The sequence below is a fragment of the Mandrillus leucophaeus genome, unplaced genomic scaffold (assembly GCF_000951045.1).
Source record: "Mandrillus leucophaeus isolate KB7577 unplaced genomic scaffold, Mleu.le_1.0 Scaffold878, whole genome shotgun sequence".
Taxonomy (NCBI): domain Eukaryota; kingdom Metazoa; phylum Chordata; class Mammalia; order Primates; family Cercopithecidae; genus Mandrillus; species Mandrillus leucophaeus.
The window spans coordinates 981,013-995,565 of record NW_012109563.1 but is presented as its reverse complement, the minus strand read 5'-3'; the positions used below and the strand labels follow the sequence as shown (position 1 = coordinate 995,565).

Genomic DNA, 14,553 nt, shown 5'->3' with positions numbered 1-14,553 from the left:
GGAGGCAGGGGTCGCTGGGTCCCTCCTCCGGCTCCCCGCAATGAGAAGGGCCCTTCAGAGAACCGGGGTAAGGCTTGCGGGTGTTGGGGAGCTCGGCGGGGGTCGAGAGGGGCCGGAAGTGGGCTTTGGAGCTTGGAGGGTGTCTGGGAAGAGAGAAAGTGGGGGGCCGGAAGTGCAGGTGGGGGGTGTGAAGACGGCAAGGGTTCCCCGGAAATGGGACGAGGGGCCCGGAAATCGGGAAAGGGGAGGCTCCGGGGCTGTGGACGGCCCGGAAATGGAAACTAGGGAGCAGCTCGAGTGACAACAGTTGTGGGAAGCGAGGGTCAGAGGAGGGAGAGGCCGGAGTGACTTTAGACCGCAGTAAGGGGTTTCCTGCCCAGGGGGACGGCGAGGGACGGTTGAGGGAGGGCGAGCCCGGAGACGGGGTCTGCGCGGGGCAGTTTTTTAAGCCGTGGGAAGTTGAGGCTGAGGGAGGATGATGACGAGGGGGGCATGCAGGGAGGCCTAAAGAAGCCAAGAAACTTGACTGAGAGGAAGAGTATCCTTTTAAATAGATCAGAATGGAAATTGGTGGTAGGTGGGTTTAACTAGGACTTGGGGGAGGGAGGTGGGCCAATTGTCACCCCAATCGTATTAGCATTCAGAGCGAGTCAGGCGATTAATTTATTTATATGTGGATTACATAAAACCTATTACAACGTTTGTCCATCAGTGCAGCCCCTCTCCTTCCTTCTCCATAGTGAGTGGGTTTTCTAGTACAGGAACAAGTTGGAGGGGAGTTCGAATAACGAAGGTAGTAAAACCTCAAATCCTGTCTTCCTCAGCGTCTTTCCCTTCCTCAGAATAAGAAATCCTTCATTTCTTAGATGGAAAAATACGGAAAAACATAAAAGCACATGTAAATGGGGGGAAATCACACGTTTGAACTGCTGGTGGGGGACAGGAGGGAATTGGTTACCTTACGTGGTGAGGAGAGAACGGAAGGGGCAGCTTCCAAACCCTTAAGACAGATCTGTTTGTTTTTTTGATAATGCTGTTTTACTTTGTCTGGGGGAGGTTTAGCCTAAGCATCGAGTCTGGTGGTGGGCATAGTTTAATTGCTTCGTTAGTTAACTCGGGGAGGGAATGTGTCTGTGTGTGAAGGTTGGGCCGGTGCGGGGGGGCGGGGGGGCGGGTACGGTTAATAGCGCAGTGAATCCGTTCTAAGTGGACGTCTAACTGCTCTCCTGCTGTCTCCCTTCCTAGTCGCGGTCCTCGATCTTGTCTGGGCTGCCAGATCACCCGATCTGCGGGCTTTACTCCGTTTTGTAGGCCCTTTAGTGATGTGTTTAACTTTCTATTCCTCTCGAGACTCTCATTAGATATTTTTGGCATTTCATTTTTTAAAGACCTAGCAAGTTGAGGCTCAGAGTCTCCTCTTGAAAAACCAAACAAAAAATACGGGGTAGAAAGTTGAAAGAGCTATTGAGTGGGGTAAAAAACCGACGCTCAGAACAAAGGTCCTAGTTGTGTTAGAAAAAAAGGCAAGAGGCCTGTATATGAGGCCTGTGTGTGTCGCATTTACACCCCGGGGGGGTTGAGGAATGGAATTAGTAGAGGTTTAGAGACAATAAATTGTAGAGGATTTTATTGAGGCTGATTTTCATATTTATCACATGGAAAGTGATCAATATTAAGTGTAAGTTTTAAAGTATACAAAATTTCTAATTCTTTCTTTTGACACTTCCTCCTGTGTGTTCAGCCCCAGAAATGTTGAACTACTGTAACTATCTTTGTGAGATTGAGGGAGTTTTTATTTCATTTATTTTAAGCTTAAGAGTACATAACATGATTGGGGTTTGTGGGCTTCGTACACGTCTGCCCTTTCTGTGAATGTGCCAGTATCCATAAGAATTGGAAAACTGTAATTAAGATTATCATTGTTTCCATTAAATCCCCAGTTTTTCAGGAGTGTGAGCAGTTTTTAAGTCTGTTTAGCTGACATTTATATTACTTAGTTTGTGTCTATGAACAGGCTTTTTTTTCTTTTTTTCTTTGTTTTCATTTACTTTCAAAAAGTTTGAGAACAGTTTTGGCAGTTAGAGTTCCAGAAGGTGCTAAACTGTAGTAGTTACATTTAAAAAACGGATGGGATGCTGGGTAGATCATGGTGAAATCAGTACTTTCACCTGGCAAAGCAAATTTGTAGTAATGTGTGATTCCATGTATGATTCCTTTCCCATTGTAACTTTTTTTTTTTTTTTTTTTTTTTTTTTAAAAAGACAGAGTCTTGCTCTGTCACCCGGGCTGGAGTGCAGTGGTGCAGTCTAGGCTCACTGCAACCTCTGCCTCCCGGTTCAAGTGATTCTCCTGCTTCAGCCTCCTGAGTAGCTGGGATTACAGGCACGCGCCACCATGCCCGGCTAATTTTTGCGTTTTTAGTAGAGACAGAGTTTCACCATGTTGGCCACCTCGGGTGATTCGCCCGCCTTGGTCTCCCAAAGTGCTGGGATTACAGGCGCGAGCCACTGCACCGGCCCCAGTGTAACTTTTAAGATTATTGTATTTATGTTATCTAGACAAGGTTTTACTATCCTGCTTTGTTTTAGGGTTGTCATCTTAGCAAAGAAAACATCACTGGCTTGGAAATTCACACGCTACTGATTAGTAGCTTTGTGACCTTGAGCTAGTCACTTAACCTATCTGGTCTTCATTTATTTTATCTGTAAAATGGGAGTGGGTAATCTCTATTTTACCTCACTGGGTGGTTGTGAAACCCAGCAGATGTAATGACTGTGGGAAAAAAACAACATGTTAAATAAATAAATTAATTTTAGAAAATTACATTAGCTGTTTTGAGTTCATTTTTAAAAGATACAGCTTCTCATTAGTGGTGGTGGTCCGTGGGGCAGGGGAGATTTAATGTAAAGTAGGTTGAAGGTACAAAGTTATAGAACTTTATAATTTGAAATTGCTGCTTAATTGGTAGTAGAATTTGGGTCTAATTTTTGTCTTTTTAAAGTTACCTTCTTTTTTTGACATCAGCATGCCAGATACTTGTTTGCCATCATTCTACCTAATAAACTTGTTTATCTGTTTAAAGAAACTTCAAATTTGTTTACGTTTTTTATTGACAAAATTCTTACCTTTTCTGGTTTGTGACTCATGAAATTGACTTAATGTAAGAGATTACAATTAGAGAATAATGCTTCTGAATCCTGGTCACTGTTTTCTGCAGAACCTACGGAACTTTCCCTCCTTTTAAGTGGCTAGGTAGGGATCTTTTTGAGCAAATGTGATACCAGTTGCTCCTTTATTTTTTTGTTTGCTATTTGGTGGACTCAAGTCAAAACAGCAACCTGCTTGGTTTTTTTTATCTTCACTGAAATCACTCCTTGCAATTGCTTGTTTGACATGGAGTTTTCCCTCTTTTAAATCAAGCAAGCACCCACTATTTACCGAAAAACATAGAAGATAAAGGATGTAAAGAACAACTTACAATTCATCCCTTCAAATTGCTTCCTCAAACAAGTTTTTATCTGTGATTTTTATATTTCTGATTATCTGTACTTGCTTCATTTCTGCATTACAATATTGTATTTGTTGACATGTGTTGCTTTTGTTTCCCTGACTGGATTATAGGCTTCCTGAGGGCAAGGATGATTTCATATCAATGTGGTATGTGTGAAGGTATGCTAATAAACCTGATTGGTCTGGGTGAGGTGGCACTGGAGGTGGGGAGTTGGGAGGCGGGAGGCGGAAGGCGGGAGGATCTCTTGAAGCTAGGAGTTGTAGCCCAGGCAACATAGTGAGACTGTCTCCCCAAAAAAGAAAAAATTAGCAGGGCATGGTGGCATGCGTCAGTAGTTCTAGGCAACTCTGGAGGCTGGAGCGGAAGGATTGCTTGAACCCAGAGATTCGAAGTTAATAGTTATGATCACGCCACTGCACTCCAACCTGCTTGGAAGGGTTCTTTGACCCCGGCAGATTCTTCAGAATGCTTTCTGTTGGTTGGTTCAGTAATCATGGCCTCTTCACATCTCCCCTGACTAATGTGCCATTAAAGTGCCTGGATGGATATCAACTGTCACTGCCATGTTTTAGTGTTAAGCCAGTGGCTTATTCTGTGCCACTTTTTTCATAGGCCAAGCTTTAGTTAATAAGGCCAAGCGTGAGGGGAGTCCAGGCCAAATAGGGTGGAAGAGTAAAAATCTGGTGGACATTACAGAATAAATATAATTTTTAGATTGTTGTATATAATCTTAGTACTTGGTAATTTATTTTTGAGAGAGTCTCGCTCTGTCGCTCAGGCGGAGTGCAGTGGCGCAGTCTCGGCTCACTGCAGGCTCTGCCTTCTGGGTTCACGCCATTCTCCTACCTCAGCCTCCCAAGTAGCTGGGACTACAGGTGCCCGCCACCATGCCCTGCTAATTTTTTTATATTTTTAGTAGAGACGGGGTTTCACTGTGTTAGCCAGGATGGTCTCGATCTCCTGATCTCGTGATCCCCCCGCCTCAGCCTCCCAAAATGCTGGGATTGCAGGCGTGAGCCACCGCACCCAGCCAGTGCCTGGTAATTCTTAACGTGTAGTGTAGTATAGTGTAATGTAAGCTTTACTGGTGTATTTTCTTTTGGTACTTGTGTATCATTTGAGCAGCTGTGTTACAGACTTGAAGACATAACCTCAAAGCAGCTGTTCTCTACCTCTCTGCTGGGTTTCTCTGTGCATAATGGATGGTTGCTGTTATTTGTAGTAAATAGATAAGTATACTGATGCTAGACCTGTTCCTTGATTTTTTTTTTTAAGGTAAAATTTAACTCAGCTAATGTCTTGGATTTTTAAAAAATGTAGTTCTTTAATATCCTCACTTACTGATAATTTTAGGTTGTTGGCAAAAAGAGGTTTCCTAGACTGAAATAAGTCTGTTTAGTCATTTTTCTCTGAGGCCTTTTAGATTTTGGTGGTTTCTTGTGATTTCAGTGATTTCATTAAATCATTGGATAGAAGAAAAAGGAACTTAACTCATTATTCAGGCTTACATGCTTTTTTCTTGAGAGTGCAGAAGCTATTGGCAGTAGTCAGTTTCATGGTAATGCTTGTTCGTTTGTTTGTTGAGACGGAGTCTCACTCTTGTCGCCGAGGCTGAGTGCAGTGGCGCAATCTCGGCTCACTGCAGCCTCCACCTTCCGGGTTCAAGCGATTCTCCTGCTTCAGCCTCCCAAGTACTGGGATCACAGACAGGCGCCACCATGCCCGGCTATCATGGTTATGCTTGATTTAAAAAGTCATTCAGGTGGTCTAGAGTGAAAAATACCTGCTACTCTGTGTTTTCCTTAATAGCACTGTTCAAGTGATTGTCTGATTTGAAGGCAAGACTTAGGTTCCAGTCCTAGCTGTGCACTTCCCATCTTTGTAACCTTGGGCAAATAATTTAACTTAGTACTTTGTGAGCTTCAAGTGCCTAATCTGAAAAATCTGATTATTACTACCTAACCTAGAGTCAATTGTCATTTATGTGCTAGACATTCTGTATTTAGATTAGGCTCCACAGATGAATTGGAACACAAAGCCCTTTCTCCATTTGTTTACAGTACTGTCGGCCATTGCCTCATTTGTTAAAACTCTTTTAACTCGAACATACCTCTGTTATATGCATAGGTATCCTACTTGAAACATTTGACCGGACCCAGTGGCTCATGCCTGTAATTCCAGAACTTTGGGAGGCTGAGGCAGGAGGATCGCTTAAGCCCAGGAGTTTGAGACTAGCCTGAGCAACTTAGTAGAGACCTTGTCGCTACTAAAAATCAAAAATTAGCTGGGCATGGTGGCACATGCCTGTAGTCTCAGGTACCTGGGAGGCTGAGGTGAAAGGATTGCTTGAGCCTGGGAGATCAAAACTGTGGTGAGCTCGAATTGTGCCACTGCACTCCAGCCTGGGAGACAGAGTGAGACCCTGTCTCAAAAAAAAAAAATTTTTTTTTTTTTTTGTTTAATATACAATTGTATTCCTTAGTTGATTATGAATTCTTTAAAGTCCTTAGCTTCCACCCTTCTTTTTTAAACTTTTACAAGGACACTAATCCCAAGCAGTGTCCCTTTTTGTTTCTGCATCTAGCACAGTACCTGGTCCATAATAGGGATTAAGTGTTTGTTGATAGAATAAGTCTTGTGAAAATAAAATAAGATACTTTAAGTGGAAATATTTCGTAATGGCTTAATGTCCTGTTTTTTAAATTTTGATTCATATTTTGCATCGTTAATGCTAAAATGATTGAGACTTTTAGTCAGTATGTATTTGGAGACTGCAAGTTACTTTAAATCATACATTTTAAAAGGAATTAGGGCAAGCCATTTTGTTATTCTTTAATTGGACATTATGTGCATATAATAGTTGATAGTTTAAAGTACATTGAAGACCTAAATAAGTTTTTTTTGAAATTGAGTCTCGCTCTGTTGTCCAGGTTGGAGTGCAGTGGCGCAATCTTGGCTCACTTGTAAACTCCACCTCCTGGGTTCAAGCAATCCTCCTGCCTCAGCCTCCCCAGAGCTGGGATTCAGGCGCTTGCCACCACACCCAGCTAATTTTTTGTATTTTTGGTAGAGACAGGTTTCACCATGTTGGCCAGGCTGGTCTTGAACTCCTGACCTCACGTGATACACCCGCGTTGGCCTCCCAAAGTGCTGGGATTACAAGAGTGAGCCACTGCGCCTAACTGATATGTTTTAATACAGTGCTAACTGATTAGTGTCTGCAATTTATAATAGTATACATCATTCTAGTTTATTCTGTTTGTTTCTTTTTAGATAGCATGTACATATTTCTATAAATATGGTGTTATTACCTATACATAGATTTTTGAAGGCTATTTATAAGCGTAAGTGTCCATCAGGAAGCCTTCAAGACTTGAAGTTACAGCATTTCAGTGTGTATTTTAATCAACTTGTTGGCTGTCATAACCAATGAGTTCTACCCTGACTTCAAAACTCCTACTCATTCTGCCTGTGGGCAGTGTTCTGAATAAATAGATGTACCTTGTGCTGTCTTCTTAAGGTCAGATTAACTTAAAGTTTTTATATTGGTAAACGTGTGATGCCCTGGAAACCTAAAGTGAGTTTTCACAGTAGCCCATCTCTTGAAATTCTCTCTTCAGTTGTAATTTAAGCTGCTTTGTGTCCTTAGAGAGCAGGTTCATAGAGATCATATGAAGGTCCCCTACTTTTTTTGATTCTCAAAAACCAAGTGCTTCTAGTAGCCTTGTAAATAGGAAATATATGCAAATAGTACCAACTTCTAAGACCCCAGTGTTTCGTAATTCTGTTTGTTTTGCATCCTTGGCTGCAATCAGATTGAACTGTTTCTTCCTCTCTGAACACACCCAGCAACTTTTTAGCGTTTTTGCTTTGGTTTTTTGTCTACTTGAATTGATACCCCTTCCACATCTTGTATCTCTTTATTATTATTATTATTATTATTATTTGTTTTATTTTTTGAGGCAGAGTTTTGCTTTGTCGCCCAGGCTGGAGTGCAGTGGCGCGATCTCAGCTCACTGTAACCTCCACCACCTCCTTGGTTCAAGCAATTCCCCTGCCTCAACCTCCTGAGTAGCTGGGATTACAGACTGGTCTTGAACTCCTGATCTGAGGCAATTCACCTGCCTCGGCCCCCCAGTGTTGGAATTACAGGCGTGGGCCACCGCACCTGGCCTGTATCTCTTACAACTATATGTACACACACACTTGACTTTCTTCTAGTGACTCCTTTAAAATTTTTACTCCTTACTCTCCTATTCCCCTTCTATAACATATTTCAGGATGGCTTTCACTTTCTGTCTTACATGATTAGTTGTTTACATCTTAACTTCTTAACTGCATTTTTGGCCTCTTCAAGGTAGAGATCTCATTATTTTATCTTCACAGTGTCTGGCACAAGGCTTCCAACATAATGCATTGTACATGGTAGGTGTACGTGATAGTGTGTTTTGGTGGGACACATTGAGAAACTGTGTTGTGAAATAATATTAGCATCATTTGCCATAATTTACTTGCTTGTTTTCATTTTTCAGGGGTTGGCAGCTGAGTGTAGAATGTGAATTTTTCAAAATTAGGCTCATTAAAATCAGCTACTTAAGGAATTGTTAAGGCCTTAGAATAGTTAGTTGGTTACCCCGAATTTAGCATTTGGAGATTATGTTTATTAGTAGATGATGATTTATTTATCAATACATATTTATCAAGTGCTTACTGTGTGCCACAGTTGTGCTTGGCAGAATATAAAAGGAACCTGAAACTTATTCGTTGTCTTTCAAGTTCCGTTATGTTTCATATAGTTGATATTTAACTTACTCCATCACTGCTTATTTGTCTAAAACTATATATAGGAGTATAGTATTTAGCCTAGATAAATATTCTGTAAATACTCTAAATGTAGATTTTTCTGCATTTAGAAAATCTGATATTGGAATGTAAATTAAGAAACATGAATTAGGGCATGATTTGTGGCTATACTAAATAAATTGTTGAAGCACCTTCATTTACAAATATTCCGCCAGGCGCTGTGGCTCATTCCTGTAATTCCAGCCCCTAGGGAGGCTGAGGCAGGAGGATGATTTCAGCCCAGGAGTTTAGGAACAACCTAGGCAACACAGCAAGACATTGTCTCTACTAAAAATAAAAAAAAAATTAGCCTGATGTGGTGGTGCATGCCTGTAGCCCCAGCTACTTGGGAGGCTGAGGCAGGAGGATCGCTTGAACCCAGGAGGTTGAGGCTGCAGTGAGTCAAGATCATACCACTGCACTCCAGTCTGGGCCACAGAGTGAGACCCTCTCTCAAAAAACAAAAACAAATATTCATCAGCAGCTAATGTGAGTGGGTATCTGGTTCCATACAAGACCTGCCCTCTTAGAGGGTGCTGAGAAAGAAGAGATTTACGAAAGGAGATTCCTTATCTTGAAATGTACTTTGTTGTAGATGAGTTCAAACTTATAACAGCAGCACACAACATCTAACATTGTGCATATTTGTTATTGAGTACAAGATTGAGTTTTATACAGTGGGTACTTGGAAGTTTAGAGAGGTTCAGTTCTGGGTCGAAGTTACTGAGGAAGACCAAGAAGAGAGAGGGGCCTAAACTAGCCCTGATTGGAGGACGGTATAGAAGAATGGGGAGCTTAAAGGTGTAATTGTGGTGAGGATCTAATATTAAGGTAAATGAGCTCTCTGGAGTAGAGAGGGTCCATATGTTTGAAATCACAGGAATTGGGCTGAGATTATTGAAGTTCTTAAATGGGAGATCAAGGAATTAGATTTAACAGATTATGTTGAATGATTGTTGATCCCTGAATAGGTGATGATGTGAAAAAAGTATACAAAAATATTTATGAATGAACTGAAAATGAAAATAAAAGTGCTTTTAGATGTTGTTTTTTATGACAGTGCTTCCCTTTCTGGTACTACATATAAAGGTTTTTGTGGTAAGTTTTGGAGGAGATAGAAGTAGTGAAGGTAAAATTGCTTTTTTTTTTTTTTTCCTGTTGTTTAAAATGTTAAATAAGCAGGAGCTGATTTATTGTCTAAATGACTCACACCAGTCCTCTGTTGGACACACAAGTCTTCCTTTAGTGGAAGCTGCTGCTGTTTGTTCAGTTTTTTTTTATTCAAAATACTTTTTGATACCTAATGCATGATTTTTTGTGAGTTGTCCTCAGTAATTTGTAAGTCTTATTATTGGGACTTTAAAGGGAAACTTTTGCTTAGCATTCAATACAGTGAAATTATGTTTAAAACAAAAGTGAATTGTGGTTTAAATATTTAAATACTTTTTTTTTTCCTAGCCATTACTGACTCTGGGATATTTAAATACTTTAAAAAAGTATAAATTAATATTACATAGTTTAATCAAATTAAATATTCTAATAAAATGTTTGCTTTGCACTCTGCATAGTAGTTACCCTTTGTTTTTAAAATTTTGACACATGTATGTATTTTTGGGGCACTTAGTAATGTGTCAATACATACAATGTATAGTAGTCAGATCAGGGTAATTAGCATACCATCATCACAGATATTTTTCATTTCTTTGTGTTGGGACATTCAATATCTTCCCTCTAGCTCTTTGAAACTATGTATTAAACTATAGTCACCCTGCAGTGGAATAGAACAGGAGAACATACTCTTCCTATCTAGCATAATTTTATATCCTTTAACAAAAACTGTTACTTTTATACAAGTAGGTACACAGGATTTTAAAAATGAGAAATTAGGTTATATGGTGTCTGAAGAGAAACTAAATTTTTTTTTCAGTGTTCTGATAGCTATAATATTTAGCTTTTTTTAGCAGCTTTTATTTCTAGTGTGTTCCTACTGACTTTCCTAATTGCGGTTTGGATTAATTTGATTCTTATGTAGAAAGCAGAGATGTTAGCTATGCAGATTTATGACTCAGAATTGTACCTGTTTGGGGAGTAAGGAAGGCCGTATTGTGCAACATTTTGTGGACTTACTTTAGAATAAAAATATTCGTGCAGTCTATATGTTTTACTGCTGTAGCACAAGAGTGCCTATTTTTCTGCAAAACAACCACCCAACTTCATGTATTTTTTCCTTTACGAAACGTGTGTTTTCATTTCTTCTCACCTAGGGAAAGCAGCTTAGTCTCAAGGGAATTTGACCCTGATCTCTACCCCTCCACTGCAGGTCCAAATGCATTTGTGCCCTTCCCCCAGTAGATGGCAACAAGTAGGCTGATGTTTAAGAAGATTCAGTAGTCTTACCTTTGTGATCAGACCTATTTGCTAATTATTTCTCAACTGTCATTAGTAATGTTAGTGTTGATTTTTACATTCTGGCCTCAAAATCCTTTCAGAAAACTAGACTGTTAATCGCAGAGTTCATCTTTTTTACTGTACTCTTCATCCTGCCTTTTGAAAAGTGTTGCCTTTCCAGTTGCTGATATGAACTAAGACTTGGAGAATTTCAGCCTTTGGTGTGGTGCTGTAAGATAATCTGCTTCTGCCTCTTCTAACCATCTAGTATTACTTTTCAGCTGCCTGTATATTAGGCCATGACATTTTTTCCAGGTATCTTGTCATTGCAGAAACTAAGGACTACCGAAAGGAATTACTGAAGAGATAATAAACCGTCATTTTCTATCTTCATTGTGGTACCTGTTTTAATCGATACTCAGTTTGTTTCTTGAATAAGTTAAAGAATTGGTAAACTTAGGTTTGCTGGAATACCACAGTTTCTTTCTCTTCTGTAAAATGGGTCTACTGCCTAACTCACATGTTTACTGATATTCAGCCATGGTGTTACGGTTTTGTTTCTTATTACTAAAAAAGAAAATGAAGGTGATTCATAATTACAGAGTTAACTTCTAAGAGTTTTCTGTATCTCAAGAAATTTAGAACTTTTTCATGATTCCTGCTGAGTTTATTTAAATTTTTAATGCAATAGTAAAGGATTTGGGAAGTTTTCCGTATTTCTTCAGACAGTTGTAAAGTTAGGAATGGCTTAATCTATAGTTATTTTAAGGAGTGTAAAATCAAGGACTTAGTAAAACAACAGTTCTAAAAAAATTCTGGAATTGTTTCTATTTTAAGGGCTAGTATTAGAATCATGGCACAAGGAAAGAAGTTATCTTGGTTTCAGCAACTGCTGCATTTATCTCTTAAAGGTGTTGCTTGAATTATATGTAGCAGTACTCTCAGACCTAGAAAAGCAATCATTTAAGGCATCTCAGTGAAGTTACTCTAGCAGTGGATATAGAATTAATACATGTGAATTATAAGCAAATGGTATATATTACTAAGTTTTTTTTGTTTTTAGAGTTAGGTGTCTCACTCTGTCACCCAGGCTGGAGCATAATGGTATAATCATGGCTCACCATAGCCTTGAAAGCCCTTGGATCATGTTATCCTCCTGCCTTCACCTCCTGAGTAGCTGAGACTGTAGGCTCGCACTACCATACCTGGCTGTTTTGTATTTTTTTTGGTAAAGACAGAATCTTGTTATGTTGCCCAGGCTGGTCCTGAACTCCTGGCCTCATGCAGTCCTCCTGCGTCAGCCTTCTAAAATGCTGGAATTATAGGCATGAGCCACTGTACCAGACTTTTTTTTTCTTTTTTAGATGAGGTCTCAACGCTGTCAGCCAGGTTGGAGTCTAGTGGCACAATCACTGCTTACTGCAGCCTTGACCTCCTGGGCTCAAGCGATCTTCCCACCTTAGCCTCTTGACTAGCTGGGACTACAGATGTGCACCACCACATCCAGCTAATATTTTAATTTTTTTTTTTTTTTTTGGTGGAGCCAGGGCCTCCCTATGTTGCCCAGGCTGGTCTCAAAGCCTTAGGCTCAAGTGATCCTTCCACTGTGGCGTGGCCTCCCAAAATGCTGAGATTACAGGCATGAGTCACCACTCCTGGCCCTTATCAGCATATAATAAGTATTTCTGAACACTTCTTATTTCAGGCCACAGACTAAGATTTGGGATTATAAAGATACATAAAATGTAGTCCTTGGCCTGGAGTTTATAATCTTAAAGGGAGAGTGGTAAACTTGGACAAAACTAACATAAAATCTCTTTTTTTTTTTTTGAGACAGAATCTCACTCTGTCACCCAAGCTGGAGTGTAGTGGCGTGATCTCAGCTCACTACAATCTCGGCCTCCCAGGTTCAAGTGGTTCTCCTGCCTCAGCCTCCTCAGTAGGTGGGACCACAGGCATGTGCCACTGTGACTGGCTAATTTTTTTTATTTTTTGTAGAGGGATCTCACTGTGTTGCCCAGGTTAGTCTTGAACTCCTGGCCTCAAGTGATCTGCCCACCTTGGCCTCCCAGAGTGCTGGGATTACAGGCGTGAGCCATCATGTCTGGCCGCATAACTTCCCAAAGTGCTGGGATTACAGGTATAAGTCACCATACCCAGCAGCATAAAATCTCTTAAACTGAATTGTGAGACATTATGCAGATGCTTTATAAGATGACCGACTGTTTGGAATAAAGAATATGGCAAAAATATTACCAAGATATTTCTCAGAATAGTTACATTATTTGCATCTGTATATATTTGCCCACCTTGAATTCAGAATTAAATTCCTGGATCCCTTTTTGATGTGTCACTATAAAAGGTATATAATATAGTCTAATGATCTAGGTTAGCCCACTGGTGTGGAAGATGAATAAGAATATTAAGAAAAGGCATCTTGAATAATATTAGCAACTAACCTGTATTGAATTCTTCCCTTGGCTCAGGGCTGGGCCCGTGGTACTTTATATAGGTTAGCACAGTCTCTGTGGATGGAGGATAATGTGATAATGTCTAAATAATAGTAAGTTTAGTGAAGTGGTTAAGAGCGAACACTGAGATTCAGTTTAAATCTAGGCTCCAACATTACTAGTTGAAGAACCTCTTTTTTTTTTTGACACCAGTTCTCCCATCTGTGAAATGGGAGTAAAAATAGTATTTATATCCTGATTGTTATGAGGATTAAATTAGTTAATATATGTAAAACATTTAAAACAATGCCTGGTATAGGATAAGTGCTTGCATTTAAGCTATTATTATCATTGTTATTTTTTTCTAGAGATAAGGTCTCTCTCTGTTGTTTAGACTGGAGTGCAGTTGTGTGATCATATCTCACGGCAGCTTCGAACTTGTGGGCTCAAGTGGTCCTCTCACCTTGGCTGCCGAGTAGCCACCATGCCTGGTTAATTTTTTATTTATTGTAGGGATGAAATCTTGCTACGTTGCCCAGGCTGATCTTGAACTCTTGGCCTCAAGCAATCTTCTTGCCTCAGCTTCCTCAGCATTGTAAGATGTATTTTTAGTAACCATTCCTTTTGAGAGACAGTGTTTTTATTTTCCTTTCCTTTGCATCTGAAAAGACAGTTTTGAGAAGGTGGATTTTTCTGATACTGTCTTGGAATTATTTGAGTGGTAGAAATTTAGAATTGAAATGAGATCATTGTGAGAATCATGGACTCTGCAGCAAGATGAACTTGGGTTTTCCTTGTTGTTTGACCTTGAGGATGTTACTGTGTAAAATATAGAAAATACTACTTTTCAGGATTCTTTTCAGGTTTTAATGAGTAAATGAAGTTCTTACCTAGCACAGCGCCTGGTTCTCAGTTAAGTGATCAAATAGTATTTGTTTTATTGTAAATGTTAATAGTTCTCCTAAATGGTACCTTATTTTCACAGTTGGTGGAAATGTATAAAGTTAGTCAACAGTGTGTATATATTTTTAAGATGTTATAATTGAGGTTTTGAGTAAATTTAATGGACAATTAAAGTGGAACCTAAAAATTGAAAGGAAAAATAACCCTGACCCGGATTACACACTTAGAAAAGTTTTGTGGGGGGCCGTTTCTAAATTTGATTCAAGTTCAAGTGTTTTATCACTGCTAATTATAGTCTCTTTGACTACTTACAGTTTCAAATAAATAAGGTCAGTGTTAGCAGTGTGATATGGAATATGTTTTTTGATGTCTTTATTTTGATATAGTCACAGATTTATAAAAATCTTGCAAAAATAGTATAAGGAACATCCCATATTCCTCTTTACCTAGTTTCAAGGT

General features: G+C 39.7%; 1 protein-coding gene across 1 annotated transcript in view; it reads left to right on the top strand.

Annotated features, from left to right (window-relative positions):
* TRIP12 (thyroid hormone receptor interactor 12) overlaps positions 1-14,553 on the top strand; it is a 153,236-nt gene continuing 138,683 nt past the window's right edge. The window contains exon 1 of the mRNA XM_011969149.1: positions 1-67. The gene's annotated coding sequence lies outside the window, so the exon portion shown is untranslated. The remainder of the gene's footprint in view (positions 68-14,553) is intronic.